Genomic DNA, 19,161 nt, shown 5'->3' with positions numbered 1-19,161 from the left:
TCGAACACGAGACGCAAAAGTGTGAAATTGCGACGTTAGCCACTGTACCGGAGCTGCGATTAAATTATTTACGACATAAAAGGCAGGTAACTGAAGTCCTCCCGAACAGGCCATGAAGGCCCAAAGGTACCGACCGGCCGCCGTGTCATCATCAGCCCACAGGCGTCATTGGATGCAGATATGGAGGGGCATGTGGCCAGCACACCGCTCTCCCGGCCGTATGTCAGTTTCCGAGACCGGGACCGCTACTTCTCAACCGAGTAGCTCCTCAGTTTGCCTCACAAGGGCTGAGTGCACCCCGCTTGCCAACATAGCTCGGCAGACCGGATGGTCACCCATCCAAGTGCTAACCCAGCCCGACAGCGCTTGACTTCGGTGATCTGACGGGAACCGGTGTTACCACTGCGGCAAGGCCGTTGGCAAAAGGCAGGTAAAGGACCTCGAAAATTCTGACCATCGTTTTCTCAGAAACGGGCGAGTATCTAGGGATAAACCAAGACATATCTTCGCTTATTTTGATCCCTCTTCAACCGAGCGAAGTTTCTGGGAGACAGGTTTATGGCACTTGCCGTGTTCTTCTCGTTGGTAGTTTAGTCTATTGTGGGCTTTATTTTGGAAGGTTAGTAGATGAGGGTTCCCGGTTACCTTTGGATCTATAGTTAATCTATGATATTTCAGTTTTTTAATTATTTTTTTAATTGGACGATCATCTAATGGTGTGCGAGACTAAATGTTTGGGTGATTTTTCCTGTAATTACAGCGTTGTTGTTCAGGATTGATCGAACGGTAACTCAAAAAAGGATTCAAATGGTCCTAAGCACTATGGGACTTAACATTTGAGGTCATCAGTCCCCTAGACTTAGAACTACTTAAACCTAACTAACCTAAGAACATCACACACATCCACGCCCGAGGCAGGATTCGAACCTGCAGAGGCGTAGCGGCATATACCGATCCTGCCTTGGAGGCGGTTAAGTGGGAGATGTGTCTCAGAGCTAGATAGTGACAGATGGTGACGCGAGACTGGACGCGGACGTAGTTTATGTATCAGCTGATAGAGGACAGTATTAGATAGGGGACTGTGGTTTAGTTTCGATTGTGCTCACTAGAGTGCACTAAAGTAATAAAATGTTTTTCATAACCTGTTCGAGTATTTTCATAAAGTGTTATTATGTCGTTTTGTGTATGTAAAACGTTATAAATGTGTTTTAGCGGTATGAATGATGCGTGAGTGTGGTTTAAGGTTAATATGAAGATAATTGTTTAACGAGTTATGTAGTGGGATTTAGTGTGGGAACATTTCGAAGAAGTATGGATGTGGACGAAGGGGATTTTTGTAGAATAGATTTTTAAAGTAAGTTTATGGTATAGGGAAAGTTAATTCAGGAATAAATAAGAATAGTAAATAACTTTATGCATAAACAAAACTTCAGCATAATAGATAATTACGTAGGTAAAAAGTGCAGTCGTTAGGTTTACTATTTTGCGATTGGTTATTGATGAAAAGCGCGGACTGACGCGGGAGAACGTTGTTTTGCTATTGGCTGTTGAGTAAACTGACCAATGGTAAAGCAATATTCTTCGCGCGCCTTTCTCTGCTGGTAGAGACGACTTAGAGTATTCTAGAGAGGAGTCGGAGCCTAGCCATGAAACAGTTCGGACGTGTGTAGTAGTAATACCGATGGAAATGATAAGTTGACGGATCTAGCATAGTTTCATACATCAGAATGTTGTAAAGCGATGGCATAATTATTCCGATGGGTGGGTAGAAATTTCGGTATTTTTAAGTGAATTTTGCGACGAGAGAAGACATAAATTCCGCGTGGCGTATTGAGCAGGTCGGTGGCTAAAAACTGTGACAGCTTGAGATACCGACAGACTTAATATTTGTCGAGCATTCTCAATCAAAAACAATCCGTATTTTTGTAGCTATTACGTTTTCGGGAAATGAAACACCATAAACTTGCTAACGTGAGTGAAAGGGATTGTGAGTGACTCTGTTAAGACTAGCAAGGGCTTGGCAGTGATACTTGTTCACCTTAGTTTCAGAATAAATTAATTAAGGACACAATTTCCAATCTTTCATTTCGTGTGAAAACTTTCTCCCGAAACGTAGATTAGTGGCTTTGTCTGAAGTCTGCCGGCCGGGGTGGCCGAGCGGTTCTAGGCGCTACAGTCTGGAACCGCGCGACCGCTACGGTCGCAGGTTCGAATCCTGCTTCGGGCATGGATGTGTATGCTGTCCCTAGGTTAGTTAGGTTTAAGTAGTTCTAAGTTCTAGGGGACTAATGACCTCAGAAGTTAAGTCCCATAGTGCTCAGAGCCATATGAACCAATTGCAGTCTGGTTCACGTCAAAGTACAGTAGGTTTCGCTCGGCTTCCCTACTGATGGTCTGCTGAGACAATGTTCATAGGTAGGCGCAGGTACGTCGTAAAGGGACGGAAGGAACCGCGCCGCCACACTGCGACCGTAGCAGTAGCGTGGTTCCTGGCTGAAGCGCCTAGAACCGCTCGACCATAACGGCCGGCTCGAAAGGTAGCAATGGTTACAACAGGAGATGAAGATGGTGTGATCTCTGGAATGAATAGAAGGTAGAGTGGACTGCAAGGAGGGCAGTATCGTCAGCTTATTGAGACAAGTGCATGGTGGCAAATTGAGACATTGCCTAAGTATAGGATATAAAGTATTGGTGAGAGAACATATTACTGAAAATGGATGAAAAATTCGGGACTGGGTGTTACTGTTAAGTCCACATCATTTCTATCTAGACATGGAATTTAATTCGTACAACTTTATTCACCCGTGTAATATTCTACCTTCCTAGTTGTTTACAGTACAGATTCCTGAGTGTTAAATACAAGGAGTAGATGCAACACCGACGAAGAACAGGCACTTTAACTGGGGAACATGGCGGCGCAGCGAGCGTTGGCAGACGGTAAGAGCGAGGCCCTCCGGCCAGGAAATGTGCGGGTCGCCATTATACGCAGCTACACACCGCTCGCGCTGCAGAGCGCGGCGCTGGTCGCAGTCGCCGGGGTAAATACGCGCCGGGCCATCCAACAGGCAAAATAAACCTTACATCACAATATCCTGCGGGGCGACGTAATGGTACTGAAATATTAACGGCGGCGCGCGCACAATGAGGCCGCTGCCCTGCCGCACCGGTCCTCGTCTTCTTTACAAATCTCGAAAGAACAGGCCGGGGCAGAGGGGGAGAGGGAGTGCCGAGGCACGAGAGAGTGAGTGAGTGAGAGAGAGAGAGAGAGAGAGAGGGAGGTAGAGGGAGGGGGGATGGGGAGAAGAGAGGGAGAAGGGGCAAAAGAAAGAAAAGCTCTGCACGAGATGTTTCACAGAAAGAAAAGACAGGGTGTGGCTGTGTGCGTGTGTGTGTGTGCGCGCGCCTCAGCGCGCGCGGCGCGTATGAATGTTTAATGTTCTTTGCTTATACTTGGCGGAAAGATGTCACCATACACGGAGTGCGAGTCCAGGGACGGGGGCGCCGTCCCGGCCTCCCGTCCCCAAAGGACGCCGCTGCCGTCGTTTCGCGCAGAGGGTTCCCTGGGGGACCCGCCGGGCTCTCATATTTCCGCAACGCCACCGACGCCGACGCCGCGGCCGCACCCACCCGGCGCTGCGCCCATTGTGTGCGGCGGGCCCGCCGTCCTTCCCCTCCCACTCCCTCCTCCCTCGTGCATCTGCCGGCACGACCTGCCGTCCACCAGCGCTCCTTGACAACCCCGGCACCGCCTCCAATATTTAGACCACCCTGCCTGTCCCTCCCTTCTTGCACTTTAATAAAATACCAGACCCTTCGTACACCTGGTTTCAGTTCATTCGTTAGCGAAGGACGTGATTTTCCTCTTTAAATGTGTTACTTCTGTCATCAGTCCACGGCACCTGACTGTGCAAACCACATCTCTGTTTCGAGAAATTCAATGTGTACAGCAGTAAAGGAACAATGAGTAAGTTGTTCACTTCATATTTAAATGGTAGCAAGCAAATGGTCATTCTAGCACGTTAGAAAGAACATGCAGTTTTCCTGGTGAATCTTTTGAGCTGGATCAAGTTACTACTGGTGTTCCACAGGGCTCAGTTTTGGGACCCTCTCCATTTTCTGCCCTCCCCCCCCCCCTCTCTCTCTCTCTCTCTCTCTACTGCATTTAAATATATATAGTGGGTTATTGATAGTGACCGGGCAAAGTATCTCACTAAATAAGAGTCAAACGAAAAATCTAAAAAGAACGAAACTTCTTGTCTAGCTTGAAGGGGAAAACCAGATGGCGCTATGGTTGGCCCGCTAGATTGCGCCGCCATAGGTCAAACGGATATCAACTGAGTTTTTTTTTTTTTTTTAAATAGGAACCCCCAATTTTTATTACATATTCGTGTAGTACGTAAAGAAATATGAGGACCACTTTTTCGCTTTGTGATAGATGGCGCTATAATAGTCACAAACGTATAAGTACGTGGTATCACATAGCATTCCGCTAGTGCGGACGGTATTTGCTTCGTGATACATTACTCGTGTTAAAATAGACAGTTTACCAATTGAGGAAAAGGTCGATATCGTGTTGTATGGCTATTGTGATCAAAATCCCCAACGGGCGTGTGCTATGTATGCTGCTCGGTATCCTGGACGACATCATCCAAGTGTCCGGACCGTTCGCCGGATAGTTACGTTATTTAAGGAAACAGGAAGTGTTCAGCCACATGTGAAATGTCAACCACGACCTGCAACAAATGATGATGCCCAAGTAGGTGTTTTAGCTGCTGTCGCGGCTAATCCGCACATCAGTAGCAGACAAATGCGTTTTTTAAAATAGAAATCCCCGTTTTTATTACATATTCGTGTAGTACGTAAAGAAATATGAATAGTTGGACCACATTTTTCGCTTTGTGATAGATGGCGATGTGATAGTCACAAACATATGGCTCACAATTTTAGACGAACACTTGGTAACAGGTAGGTTTTTTTAAATTAAAATACAGAACGTAGGTACGTTTAAACATTTTATTTCGGTTGTTCCAATGTGATACATGTACCTTTGTGAATTTATCATTTCTGAGAACGCACGCTGTTACAGCGTGATTACCTGTAATCACCACATTAATGCAATAAATACTCAAAATGATGTCCATCAACCTCGATGCATTTTGCAATACGTGTAACGACATTCCTCTCAACAGCGAATAGTTCGCCTTCCGTAATGTTCGCACATGCATTGAGAACGCGCTGGCGCATGTTGTCAGGCGTTCTCGGTGGATCACTATAGCACATAAGCTTCAACTTTCCCTACAGAAAGAAATCCGGGGACGTCAGATCCGGTGAATGTGCAGCCCATGGTATGGTGCTTCGACGACCAATCCACCTGTCATGAAATATGCTGTTCAATACTGCTTCAACCGCACGCGATCTATGTGCCGGACATCAATCATGTTGGAAGTACATCGCCATTCTGCCATGCAGCGAAACATCTTGTAGTAACATCGGTAGAACATATGTAGGAAATCAGCATACATTACACCATTTAGATTACCATCGATAAAATGGGGGCCAATTATCCTTCCTCCCATAATGCCGCACCACACATTAACTCGCCAGGTTCGCTGATGTTCCACTTGTCGCAGCCATCGTGGATTTTCCGTTGCCCAATAGTGCATATTATTCCGGTTTACTTTATCGCTGTTGGTGAATAACGCTTCGTCGCTAAATAGAACGCGTGCAAAAAATCTGTCATTGTCCCGTAATTTCTCTTGAGCCCGGTGGCAGAACTGTACATGACGTTCCAAGTCGTCCCCATGCAATTCCTGGTGCATAGAAATATGGTACGGGTGCAATCGAAGTTGATGTAGCATTCTCAACACCGACGTTTTTGAGATTCCTGATTCTCGCACAATTTGTCAGCTACTGATGTGCGGATTAGCCGCGACAGCAGCTAAAACACCTGCTTGGGCATCATCATTTGTTGCAGGTCTTGGTTGACATTTCACATGTGGCTGAACACTTCCTGTTTCTTTAAATAACGTAACTATCCGGCGAACGGTCCGGACACTTGGATGATGTCGTCCAGGATACCGAGCAGCGTACATAGCACACGCCCGTTGGGGATTTTGATCACAATAGCCTTACAACACGATATCGACCTTTTCCTCAATTGGTAAACTGTCCATTTTAACACGAGTAATGTATCACGAAGCAAATAGCGTCCGCACTAGCGGAATGTTATGTGATACCATGTACTTATACGTTTGTGACTATTATAGCGCCATCTATCACAAAGCGAAAAAGTGGTCCTCATACGTACTACACGAATATGTAATAAAAATTGGGGGTTCCTATTTTAAAAAAAAAAACAAAAAAAACGCAGTTGATATCCGTTTGACCTATGGCAGCGCCATCTAGCGGCCCAACCATAGCGCCTCCTGGTTTCCCACTTCAAGCCAGACGAGTTTCACTCTTTGTAGGTTTTTCGTTTGATGCTTATTTCGTGAGATATTTGGCCCGGTCACTATCAATGGATCACCCTGTATAAGCACTAACAAACTGTAGGGACATGCTCCTTAAGAGAAATAAGTAAAATGTGTCTAGTAAATGTCGGCTCTAAAATTCTAAAATTTTGTACGTTTAGAGGAATCAGCACTTGTTCGTCTTCGATAATATGAAACAGATCTCTTCTACTCTTCAGGTATTGACCAAAATAAGAAAAAAATCTCTAGTATACATGAGGTCTAAAACGCATACTTCGGATAGCTGAGTCGGTCGAGCGTTAGGTTTTCAACCGAAGACTCAAGGGTTCATCTCCCTGTTCGGGCGAAAATTAATACACTTCCCGTAACGGCTGGTCTGCTGGCAATGAAAGCACTACACAAGACGTAAGAGCACTTTTTCATCTTCACTAGTCTGAAACAGGAGAGGAGTATCACTTCTTTACCGCGGGCACTCTGATTTTTTTTAAAAAAGTTGAATTATTGTTAGTTTTCTATCACTAAATAGGAACAGTGCAGAAATTTAATTGAAATATTAATTTTCTGTTAGTCTATCTACATATGTACGTAATCTGTATCTACATCCGTGATAATGTATGCATATGTGCCTAACCTAAAGTAAGGTAAATAAATACGTGTATCTATAATCCACGTTTTTTTAGACTCTGATGAAGATTCAAAATACGATTTTAAGGCCGGCCGGAGTGGCCGTGCGGTTCTAGGCGCTACAGTTGTGAACCGCGTGACCGCTACGGTCGCAGGTTCGAATCCTGCCTCGGGCATGGATGTGTGTGATGTCCTTAGGTTAGTTAGGTTTAAGTAGTTCTAAGTTCTAGGGAACTGATGACCACAGCAGTTAAGTCCCATAGTGCTCAGAGCCATTTGAACCATTTTTACGATTTTAAGGCTGAACTTATTCTCTATGATCTTGAGAAAAATGCAGAACTGAATTCTGATAATGGGCTTATTGACTATGACTGTAAGGATAATTCACATATGGAATCTGATTGCGAGCTTACTGATTATAATATTGCCAACAATGACATAATACTGCATGACAAAATAGACTTAGGCGTGGTTCATGGTCAACTAGAGGCTTTCGATCAGAAGTCGGTTTTGGCAGCGTTATAGATTTGTTTACAGGATACATTGTCGATTCAGCTATTGCAACAAGCTCTGTCAAAATTGCGTGGATGCAACAACTGAGTGAGGTAGAGATTCACTGGAATTTCAGTTTTGGTTGCAAGGGCACGCCAATCAATGTTCCATCAATAATGCAGGATCCTCTGGTGTGATGCAACTTGCGATTGCTGAAAATATGTGGAAAAGTTCCTAAAGCTGTGGATTTCGACATACCCGAATGCTTTCAAATGGTGGTTCAAAAGCTTTCAATCATGTTACCCCACTGAATATTTACGGAAATAGCCATGAAATACTATGTGTGAATCATGTTGCAAAATGGTATTGTATGTCAGTACGTCCACACAAAATCTCTTGTATATACATAGACGTGTACACAACCACTTTATTTTCAATATTTGTATCGCAAAATTCGGAGAGGATACCTTTACAATACTTTTACAGCATATACTTTTTGCGTGGCCTATGCGGGTATAGCGCAAATTGTAAAAGAAGAAAGAAGCAGAAAAGTTACGTAGGGTGGCAAAGGTCATGGACAGCAGAAGGACACTACGATAAAAAACTTGCAGAACACGATAAAAAATTAAAATTAATATATACACTCCTGGAAACTGAAATAAGAACACCGTGAATTCATTGTCCCAGGAAGGGGAAACTTTATTGACACATTCCTGGGGTCAGATACATCACATGATCACACTGACAGAACCACAGGCACATAGACACAAGCAACAGAGCATGCACAATGTCGGCACTAGTACAGTGTATATCCACCTTTCGCAACAATGCAGGCTGCTATTCTCCCATGGAGACGATCGTAGAGATGCTGGATGTAGTCCTGTGGAACGGCTTGCCATGCCATTTCCACCTGGCGCCTCAGTTGGACCAGCGTTCGTGCTGGACGTGCAGACCGCGTGAGACGACGCTTCATCCAGTCCCAAACATGCTCAATCGGGGACAGATCCGGAGATCTTGCTGGCCAGGGTAGTTGACGTACACCTCCTAGAGCACGTTGGGTGGCACGGGATACATGCGGACGTGCATTGTCCTGTTGGAACAGCAAGTTCCCTTTCCGGTCTAGGAATGGTAGAACGATGGGTTCGATGACGGTTTGGATGTACCGTGCACTATTCAGTGTCCCCTCGACGATCACCAGTGGTGTACGGCCAGTGTAGGAGATCGCTCCCCACACCATGATGCCGGGTGTTGGCCCTGTGTGCCTCGGTCGTATGCAGTCCTGATTGTGGCGCTCACCTGCACGGCGCCAAACACGCATACGACCATCATTGGCACCAAGGCAGAAGCGACTCTCATCGCTGAAGACGACACGTCTCCATTCGTCCCTCCATTCACGCCTGTCGCGACACCACTGGAGGCGGGCTGCGCGATGTTGGGACGTGAGCGGAAGACGGCCTAACGGTGTGCGGGACCGTAGCCCAGCTTCATGGAGACGGTTGCGAATGGTCCTCGCCGATACCCCAGGAGCAACAGTGTCCCTAATTTGCTGGGAAGTGGAGTGCGGTCCCCTACGGCACTGCGTAGGATCCTACGGTCTTGGCGTGCATCCGTGCGTCGCTGCGGTCCGGTCCCAGGTCGACGGGCACGTGCCCCTTCCGCCGACCACTGGCGACAACATCGATGTACTGTGGAGACCTCACGCCCCACGTGTTGAGCAATTCGGCGGTACGTCCACCCGGCCTCCCGCATGCCCACTATACGCCCTCTCTCAAAGTCCGTCAACTGCACATACGGTTCACGTCCACGCTGTCGCGGCATGCTACCAGTGTTGAAGACTGCGATGGAGCTCCGTATGCCACGCAAACTGGCTGACACTGGCGGCGGCGGTGCACAAATGCTGCGCAGCTAGCGCCATTCGACGGCCAACACCGCGGTTCCTGGTGTGTCCGCTGTGCCGTGCGTGTGATCATTGCTTGTACAGCCCTCTCGCAGTGTCCGGAGCAAGTATGGTGGGTCTGACACACCGGTGTCAATATGTTCTTTTTTCCATTTCCAGGAGTGTAGAAATAAAGGTGACATAAAAATAAGTATAAACTTAGTTTTCGACATGATTAACATTTTTCAGTACAATACAGACTATGAAAGATGCAATATATGCATCAATATTTCATTGTTCTTCTACTGACAAAAATCCTCAACATTCTCGCTGTACAAAACGAGAGACATCTTGGTGTTTTCGACAGCCAGCATTGGCAAAAGAAATTCCGCATCTACGTCTGCATAAATAGGGCGCAAGCCACCATACGATGCGTAGCGGATGGTACAGTGTACCGCTACTAGTCATTTCATATTCTCTTCTACTCGCAAATGGAGGGAGTGAAAAAAACCTATCTATGTATATGCCTCCGAATGGACCCTAATTTCTCGTATATTATCTTCTTCGTCCTTATGCGCAATGTATGTTGGCAGCAGTAGAATCGTTCGGTAGTCAGCTTCAAATGCCGGTTCTCTAAATTTTCTCAATAGTGTTTTCCGAAAAGAACGTCGCCTTCCCTCCAGGGATTCCCATTTGAGTTCCCGAAGCATCCCCGTAACACTTACGTGTTGTTCAAACCCACCGCTAGCAAATCTAGCAGCCTGCCTCTGATTTACTTCGATGTTTTCCTTCAGTCTGACTTGGTTCGAATACCAAACACTTAAGCAGTACTCAAGAATAGGTCGAACGAGTCCTATATGCGGTCTCGTTTACAAGTGAATCACTCTTTCCTAAAATTCTCCCAATATACCGACGTCGACTATTCGCCTACCCTAGCACAATTGTCACATGCTCTTGCCACCTCATATCGCTTTGCAGCGTTACGCCCAGATATTTAAACAGCGTGACTGTGTCAAGCAGGAAACTAATAATACTGCATCGGAACATTACAGGTTTGATCTTCTTAGCCATCCGCATTAACTTACATTTTTCCACATCTAGGGTTAGCTGTCATTCATCGCACCAACTGGGAATTTTGTCTAAGTCATCTTGTATCTTTCTACAGTCATCCAACTATGACACCTTATCGCACTACGTGGCATCATCAGGAAACAACTGCAGATTGTGCCCACCCTGTCAGTCAAATCATTTGTGTATATAGAGAACAACGGTGGTCCCATCACACTTCGGTGGGGCACTCCTGAGGTCACCTTGTCCCTGATGAACAATCGCGCAGAGGACAACAGACTGGGTTCTATTATTTAATAAGTCTTCGAGCCTCTCACAAGTCTGTGAACTTATTTCATATGCTCGTGCCTACGTTAACAGCCTGCAGTGGGGCACCGTCTCAAATGATTTCCGGGAGTATAGAAATGTGGAATCTGTCTGTTGCCCTTCATCCATAGTTCGCATTATATCATGTGAGAAAAGGGCAAGCTGAGTTTCGCACCTGCGATACTTTCTAGAACTACGCTCATTCGTGGACGTAAGCTTCTCAGTATCACGAAAATTTATTATATTTGAACTGGGAGCGTGTTCAAGGATTCTGCACCAGACAGAAGTTAGGGATGTTGGCCTGTAATTTTACGGGTCCGTTCTTTTACCTTTCTTGTATAATCGAGTCACCAGCGCTTTTATACACCGGCCTGGGAGCCTGGATCTCATGCCTCTAATATAAAAAGGCCTCCCAACGAGACGTACGTTTCTCCAATGAGAGTAAAAGTAACTGCGTCTACCAGTGTTAGGGAATATAAGACAAAATTAGGACTTTAACGTACTTATCGAACAGCACAAACATCAGCAAAAAAGCACAAAGTAGCGTTGCAGCAAGCTAAAGTGAAAAGTTTGGAAAAATACTATGAAACTTGTCGACATATTGACTTTGCCTACCATCAAAGAGAAGAAGTTATATTCGAAGATGATGGTTGTTTTGATGTAACTATGTCTTTATCACACATACACAGTGCGCATGTGATGTAATATGTGAACTGAAAATAAAGAATATAATACTCAAACGCATCAAATTGTCTTTATTTATTTATCCTTCATACTGGGCCAAACATTGTACAGTGTCGTAGTAATTCTATTTAACGCTAAACTCTAGTCATGTATTATAAAACAGAATTTTTATGAATTATCTACACTTTTCGTGCGTATATAGCGTTAAAAAGACCACAATATTTCAGTTTCCTTGAAAAATTCAAAATGACCGAAAAAAGGTAACTTCTCCTCCAGTTTTCAACATTTTTAGCTCAAATTTCAGTGATAATCAACAGCTCCACGTATGGGTTTGGAAAAAATAATGATTTTTTTTCAAAACTCAAGAATCCAAAAGTATGAAAAAATTTTACATTAGAATATAATTGGACTTATCCATTAAATTCAGCGTGTCAAGATATGTTATGAAACAAATCTTCAGCCCACGTGATTTTTTTAAGCTCAGGTTTAAATTTCACCTTAATGGTATACTGTGGTGATGATTAATATAATTTTAGATCATTGTTTCACATTAACAAATTTTCCCCCTGAAGAGTTCGAGCACTTCCCATCCCACGACGTGTAGCATCTGTAACACTATGAAGTCTTCTCATGGAAGATCTATGTAGATTTATCACTTGCTGATGCACTGCATTATACCTTCTTCAGAAGTTATTCTTGATTGTTTTAAGTACTGTTCTTCCACTGCGTGTGCTTCATTACAGTCCAGCAACAGTTTTTATAGGTGATGTTATTGAAACACGTGTAGTTAATGTACTGTGACTTGTCATATTTGTTACAGGTGAGGCAGTGGTTTAAAATCGAAAATACTTTGGCACCGTTTGGTCCTAATGGGATAACCATTTGTTAAAGCTTATGGTTCTTCATTTTCTTCCACGTAATGCCCATGAGAACACTCATTTGGAGTATCTGTGGTTTGGCCTATATGCGCTGCAGCCTGAGCAGGAGAATTTTCAGTTTCAGCAAAAACACAACCTGTGATTTTTCGATGCAGAATAATCATGCTCATTAAACACACGTATAATAAGAGTAGGTCTCACATTGTATGAACAAATTAACTGCTTAACTGATTGTAAATGCTTTGAGACATGTTGTCTTACCTTGCTTACCTTGCCAGTCTGTATCTAATTTTTAACATTCGTCTGTAGCACAACATTTCAAATGCTTCGATTCTCTTCTGTTCCGGTTTCCCCACAGTCCATGTTTCACTACCATACAGTGCTGTGCTCCAAACTCACGTTCTCAGAAATTTCTTTCTCAAATAAAGGCTTATGTTTGATACTAGCAGACTTCTCTTGACCAGAAATGTCCTTTTTGCCAGTGCTACTCTGATTTTGATGTCCTCCTTGCTCTGTCCATCATTGGTTATTTTGCCGCCTAGAGAGTGGAATTTCTTAACTTCATCTAATTCGTGACCAACAATCCTGATATTAAGTTTCTCGCTGTTCTCATTTCTGCTGCTTCACGTTACTTTCGTCTTTCTCCCATTTACTCTGAGTCAATATTCTCTACTCATTAAACTGCTCATTCCATTCAGCAGATCACGTAATTCTTCTTCACTTTCACTCATGACAGCTATGTAATTAGCAAATCGTATCATTGATATTCTTTCACCTTGAATTTTAATTTATTTCCATCATTGCTTCTTCGATGTACAGAATGAATAGTAGAGGCGAAAGACTGCGTCCCTGTCTTACACCCTTTTTTAATCCGAGCATTTCGTTCTTGGTCGTCCGTTCATATTATTCTCTTGGCTCTTGTACATATTGTATATTACCCGTCTCTCCCTATAGCGTACCCCTATTTTTCTCAGAATTTCGAACATTTTGCACCATTTTACATTATCGAACGCTTTCTCCAGGTCGACAGATCCTTTTTCTTTTGTCTTGTTTTCATTATCAACCGCAAGGTCAGATTGCCTCTCTCGTGCCTTTACCTTTTCTGAACCTAAACTGATCGCCGTCTATCACACCCTCAATTTTCTTTTCCATTCTTCTGTATAATGTTCCTGTAAGAAAGTTGGATTCATGAACTGTTAAGCTGACGGTGTGATAATTCTCGCACTTGTCAGCTCTTGCAGTCTTCGGAATTGTGTGGATGATATTTTTCCGAAAGTCTGTTGGTTGTCACCAGGCGTATACATTCTATACACCAACGTGAATAGTCGTTTTGTTGCTACGTTCCCCAGTGTTTTCAGAAATTGTGATGGAATGTTATCTATCCCTTCTGTCGTATTTGATATTAAGTCCTCCAAAGCTATTTTAAATTCTGATTTTTATACTGGATCCCCTACGTCTTCTAAATCGATGCCTATTTCTTTTTATATCATATCAGGCAAATCTTCCCCCTCAAAGTGGCTTTCAATGTATTCTTTCCACCTATCAGCTCTATTCTCTGCAAATAACAGTGGAATTCCCGTTGCACTCTTAATGTTAGCACCCTTGCTTTTAATGTCACCGAAGGTTGTTTCGACTTTCCTGTATGCTGAGTCTGTCCTTCCAACAATCATTTCTTTTTCGATTTCGTCATATTCTTCATGCAGCCATTTCGTCTTACCTTCCCTGCACTCCAGCGATTTGTATTTCCGTATTCCAAGTTTCCCGGGACATTTTTATGCTTCCTCCTTTCATCGATCAACTGATCTCTTGTTACTCATGATTTCTTCGCAGTTACCTTCTTTGTACGTAAATTTTTCAACTTCGGTGACTGCCCTTTCAAGAGATGTCGATTCCGCTTCAACTATACTGCCTGGGGGATATAGTGCCAAATTCTGTCCCACTGACGCATTAGATCGTCAAAATCCCAAGCTGGTTGGAGGCCCCTGTCCGTAATGCTCCAAACGTTCCCAATTGGGGAGACATACAGTGACCTTGCTGGTCAAGGTAGGATTTTGCAAGCACGAAAACCACCAGTACAAACCTTCGCCCTTTGTGGGTGGCATTATCTTGCGAAATAGAAGCCCAGAAAGGCTTGCCATGAAAGACAACAAACGCATACTATATCGTCGACGTACCACTGTGTATGAGTGTGCCATGGATGACAACAAAAGCGGTCCTGTTGTAAAAAGAGATGGCACCCCAAACCCGGGCCATATGGCGAGCGACAGTGAGGTTGGTATGCGACTTCTGACTGGAATCTCATTGACAGACTGGAGTAGAACTTTCTTCGTTCACAAGACTTGCTTCGAATTGAGCCCGGATAACCGGCGAGGGCGTGACTACAGAGAGGTTGATATCCCATCGCTGTTTGGGATGTCTCCAGATACGGTTTGGCTGATTCAAATGGCTTTAAGCACTATGGGACTTAACATCTGAGGTCATCAGTCTCCTAGACTTAGAACTACTTAAACCTAACTACACTCCTGGAAATGGAAAAAAGAACACATTGACACCGGTGTGTCAGACCCACCATACTTGCTCCGGACACTGCGAGAGGGCTGTACAAGCAATGATCACACGCACGGCACAGCGGACACACCAGGAACCGCGGTGTTGGCCGTCGAATGGCGCTAGCTGCGCAGCATTTGTGCACCGCCGCCGTCAGTGTCAGCCAGTTTGCCGTGGCATACGGAGCTCCATCGCAGTCTTTAACACTGGTAGCATGCCGCGACAGCGTGGACGTGAACCGTATGTGCAGTTGACGGACTTTGAGCGAGGGCGTATAGTGGGCATGCGGGAGGCCGGGTGGACGTACCGCCGAATTGCTCAACACGTGGGGCGTGAGGTCTCCACAGTACATCGATGTTGTCGCCAGTGGTCGGCGGAAGGTGCACGTGCCCGTCGACCTGGGACCGGACCGCAGCGACGCACGGATGCACGCCAAGACCGTAGGATCCTACGCAGTGCCGTAGGGGACCGCACCGCCACTTCCCAGCAAATTAGGGACACTGTTGCTCCTGGGGTATCGGCGAGGACCATTCGCAACCGTCTCCATGAAGCTGGGCTACGGTCCCGCACACCGTTAGGCCGTCTTCCGCTCACGCCCCAACATCGTGCAGCCCGCCTCCAGTGGTGTCGCGACAGGCGTGAATGGAGGGACGAATGGAGACGTGTCGTCTTCAGCGATGAGAGTCGCTTCTGCCTTGGTGCCAATGATGGTCGTATGCGTGTTTGGCGCCGTGCAGGTGAGCGCCACAATCAGGACTGCATACGACCGAGGTACACAGGGCCAACACCCGGCATCATGGTGTGGGGAGCGATCTCCTACACTGGCCGTAAACCACTGGTGATCGTTGAGGGGACACTGAATAGTGCACGGTACATCCAAACCGTCATCGAACCCATCGTTTTACCATTCCTAGACCGGCAAGGGAACTTGCTGTTCCAACAGTACAATGCACGTCCGCATGTATCCCGTGCCAGCCAACGTGCTCTAGAAGGTGTAAGTCAACTACCCTGGCCAGCAAGATCTCCGGATCTGTCCCCCATTGAGCATGTTTGGGACTGGATGAAGCGTCGTCTCACGCGGTCTGCACGTCCAGCACGAACGCTGGTCCAACTGAGGCGCCAGGTGGAAATGGCATGGCAAGCCGTTCCACAGGACTACATCCAGCATCTCTACGATCGTCTCCATGGGAGAATAGCAGCCTGCATTGTTGCGAAAGGTGGATATACACTGTACTAGTGCCGACATTGTGCATGCTCTGTTGCCTGTGTCTATGTGCCTGTGGTTCTGTCAGTGTGATCATGTGATGTATCTGACCCCAGGAATGTGTCAATAAAGTTTCCCCTTCCTGGGAAAATGAATTCACGGTGTTCTTATTTCAATTTCCAGGAGTGTAACCTAAGGGCATCACACACATCCATGCTCGAGGCAGGATTCGAACCTGCGACCGTAGCAGCAGCGCGGTTCCGGACTGAAGGTTTAGCTGGTCATAGTGTCTCAGATCAATGCGGGAGTCATTATTGAAGACAATTCTACCACAGTCAATCATGTTCCAGGCCAAAGACGTCTCTGGAGACGCCCTGGACAGTGGTGGGATGCCAACCAATCACCCTCCATACAGCCTAACGACCATGAGTGTATATATAGGGTGTCATTTCTTTTCCGAGCAAAACCCCTTCGGCTGTCATCTACGGCACCCTTGCAGTACAGTGATACGTCGATGATATTCTACGCCTCATTTTGTTATCCTTCATGGCAATCCTTCCTGGGCTTTTATTTCAACAAAATATTGCCCGACCGCATATGCCAACAGCTCCTACTGCTGTCTTTGTGCTTGCCAAAAGCGTACCTTGTCCAACAAGATCGCCGGATCTCTTCCCAGTTGAGAACGTTCCGAGCATTATGCACAGAGAGCTGCGACCGGCTCGGGATTTTGTCGATCTAACACGCCAGTGGGATAGAATTTGGCACGATATCCCCCAGATGTACATCCGACGACGCTATCACTCAGTGCCAAGCTGAATAACTGCTTGCATAGGGGTAGAGGTGGACCAATGCGTTACTGAGTTGCTCAAATTGTGACGCTCTTTCCCTTGAATAAATCATCCAATTTTTCTGTAATTGTAATCATTTATTTGTCTGTACATGTACATGACATTTACCGATCTCCGTCCCAATCAGATACTTCCTTCGTGGTGCTTCGTTTTTTTCCCTTAGACTTTATCTGTAAATTTTTTGAAATTTTCAGTATCCGGTTTTCAGCATTTCAACGTTTCTGTTACAGATGAGCCTGAAGTCTTTTTCTAATTCGGTCAAAAAAATTAAAAAAGCAACCTTGTCTAAACAAATAAATAAATAAAGTAGTTCATCAACTACCTGACAATTAGGTAACGCACACTTAACTAGCCGCCGCGGTTTCACTCTTCAAGTTTTCAGTGCCGCACTTCGTGCGGCGTTCGAGGTATGAGTATGATGGTGCTACCTAGATGTATAAACCTACATCAAATGATTAATGTCATCGCGCTAGTCAACTTGCTCCTTTCTCACCTAACACAGTATTGCGAAATGATACCAGGTCAGTGGTAGGATTATTCTCATCGGAATCTACAGAATACCAACTGCAATACCAGTAGTTCAGGTGCACATGTCGTCGTGTACATGTCGTCGTCACAAACAGAAGACGAAGAGGTATAAGAAGTATGTAAAGACATTGAATGAATAATGCAGTATGTAAAACAAGCTAGCAAGCACCGCCGTTCTGACCACAGAGGAATCAATTTTGCCCGACAGACCGCCAGGTCACCCTTAGCCAATGGCGTCACTGGTTGCGGTATGGAGGGTGATGGTTTCAGTACACCGACCTCCGGGGCGTTGTCGGATTAATATACCGGCTGCCTCTACTACTTGGACAAGTAGTGTACAAAATACTCGCGAGAAAACAGAATTACAGCAAAGTAAGTCACTTATGGATGTAACGGAAATTGGAAATTTATGGTAAGTTCTATGGGACCAAACTGCTCAGGTCATCGGTCCCTAGGCTTACACACTACTTAATCTAACTTACGCTAAGGACAACACAGACACCCATGCCCAAGGGAGGACTCGAACCTCCGACGGGGGGCAGCCGCGCGAACCGTGGCAAGGCGCCCAGACCGCACGGCTAGCCCGCGCGGCCGGATGTAATGATTAGGAGGTACAGGAAATGGCTACAGAAAAAAATGTGAAGAAAAGGTCGTGGAAAGAAAAGTCAAAATAACCTTCGGTTAAGTTAAAAGGAAAGATCTCAACATTAAGAGCACAGGAGCAATGTCGCCGTAAAATGTAGAGGAGAGAGTTTATGGATAACATACCTTGATAATTCCTAAAATCCTTGGGGAATCAAATGACTATTCTAGTTGTTGTGTAAAATCTATAAGACTAGAGACATACCTCTAAATTTTCCGAAAAATATTACTCACACAATTCCGAAGATAGTAAGAGCAGTTAAGTGCGACAGTTACCGCACAATCATCTAAACAACTCACACAATTAAGTTGCTGAAAAAATAATATATAGAAAAGAATGGAAGAGAAAATTGAGGATGTCTTAGTCGACGATCAGTTTGCCTTTTGGAAAGATAAGAGCACCAGAGAATCTGTTCTGATATTGGGATTGATAATGGAAGCATGGCTTATAAAAAGTCAAGTCACTTTCATTGGCTTTGTCGGTCTATAAAAAGCTATCGATAATGTAAAATGACGCTAGATATCTGAAATTTTCAGAAAATAGATCTAAGCTATAGGGAAAGTCGGTTTACGTACAGTATGTATAAAAACCAAGACGGAACAATAAGAATGCAAGCCCAAGAAAAAAGTAATCGGAATAAAAACTCTGTAAGACAGAGATATAGCCTTTTTGTCCTATTGTACATCGAAGAAGCAATGACGAAAATAAAATATTAGTTCGGGAATCGGATTAAAATTCATTGTGAAAGCAACAGGTAGGCGAAAGTCTTTTGTGCATTCGCTCTGAAAAAAGTGGATCCATAACCCAGCCAGACTTATCAATTATGTCCCGGGTGGCGCAGTGGTTACCGCACCTGCCTTGTAACAGGAGATCCCGTGTTCGAATCCCGCCCCGGTACACATTTTTGCTTGGCGCTGCTGATTCGGCTTAATGTCCTGCTGCAGCTGAGAGCAGTGATCCCCTTTCTATTTACGTAAAGCGTTTTACAGCTCC

General features: G+C 45.0%; 1 pseudogene; it reads right to left on the bottom strand.

Moving 5' to 3' along the window:
* Window positions 1–303: 303 nt before the first annotated feature.
* On the bottom strand, window positions 304–421 carry LOC126163577 (5S ribosomal RNA; annotated as a pseudogene).
* Window positions 422–19,161: the final 18,740 nt, after the last annotated feature.

This window comes from Schistocerca cancellata, chromosome 2 (genome assembly GCF_023864275.1).
Source record: "Schistocerca cancellata isolate TAMUIC-IGC-003103 chromosome 2, iqSchCanc2.1, whole genome shotgun sequence".
NCBI classification, from domain to species: domain Eukaryota; kingdom Metazoa; phylum Arthropoda; class Insecta; order Orthoptera; family Acrididae; genus Schistocerca; species Schistocerca cancellata.
Note: the sequence above shows the minus strand (reverse complement) of the source record. Positions and strands in the feature narration are given on the sequence as shown.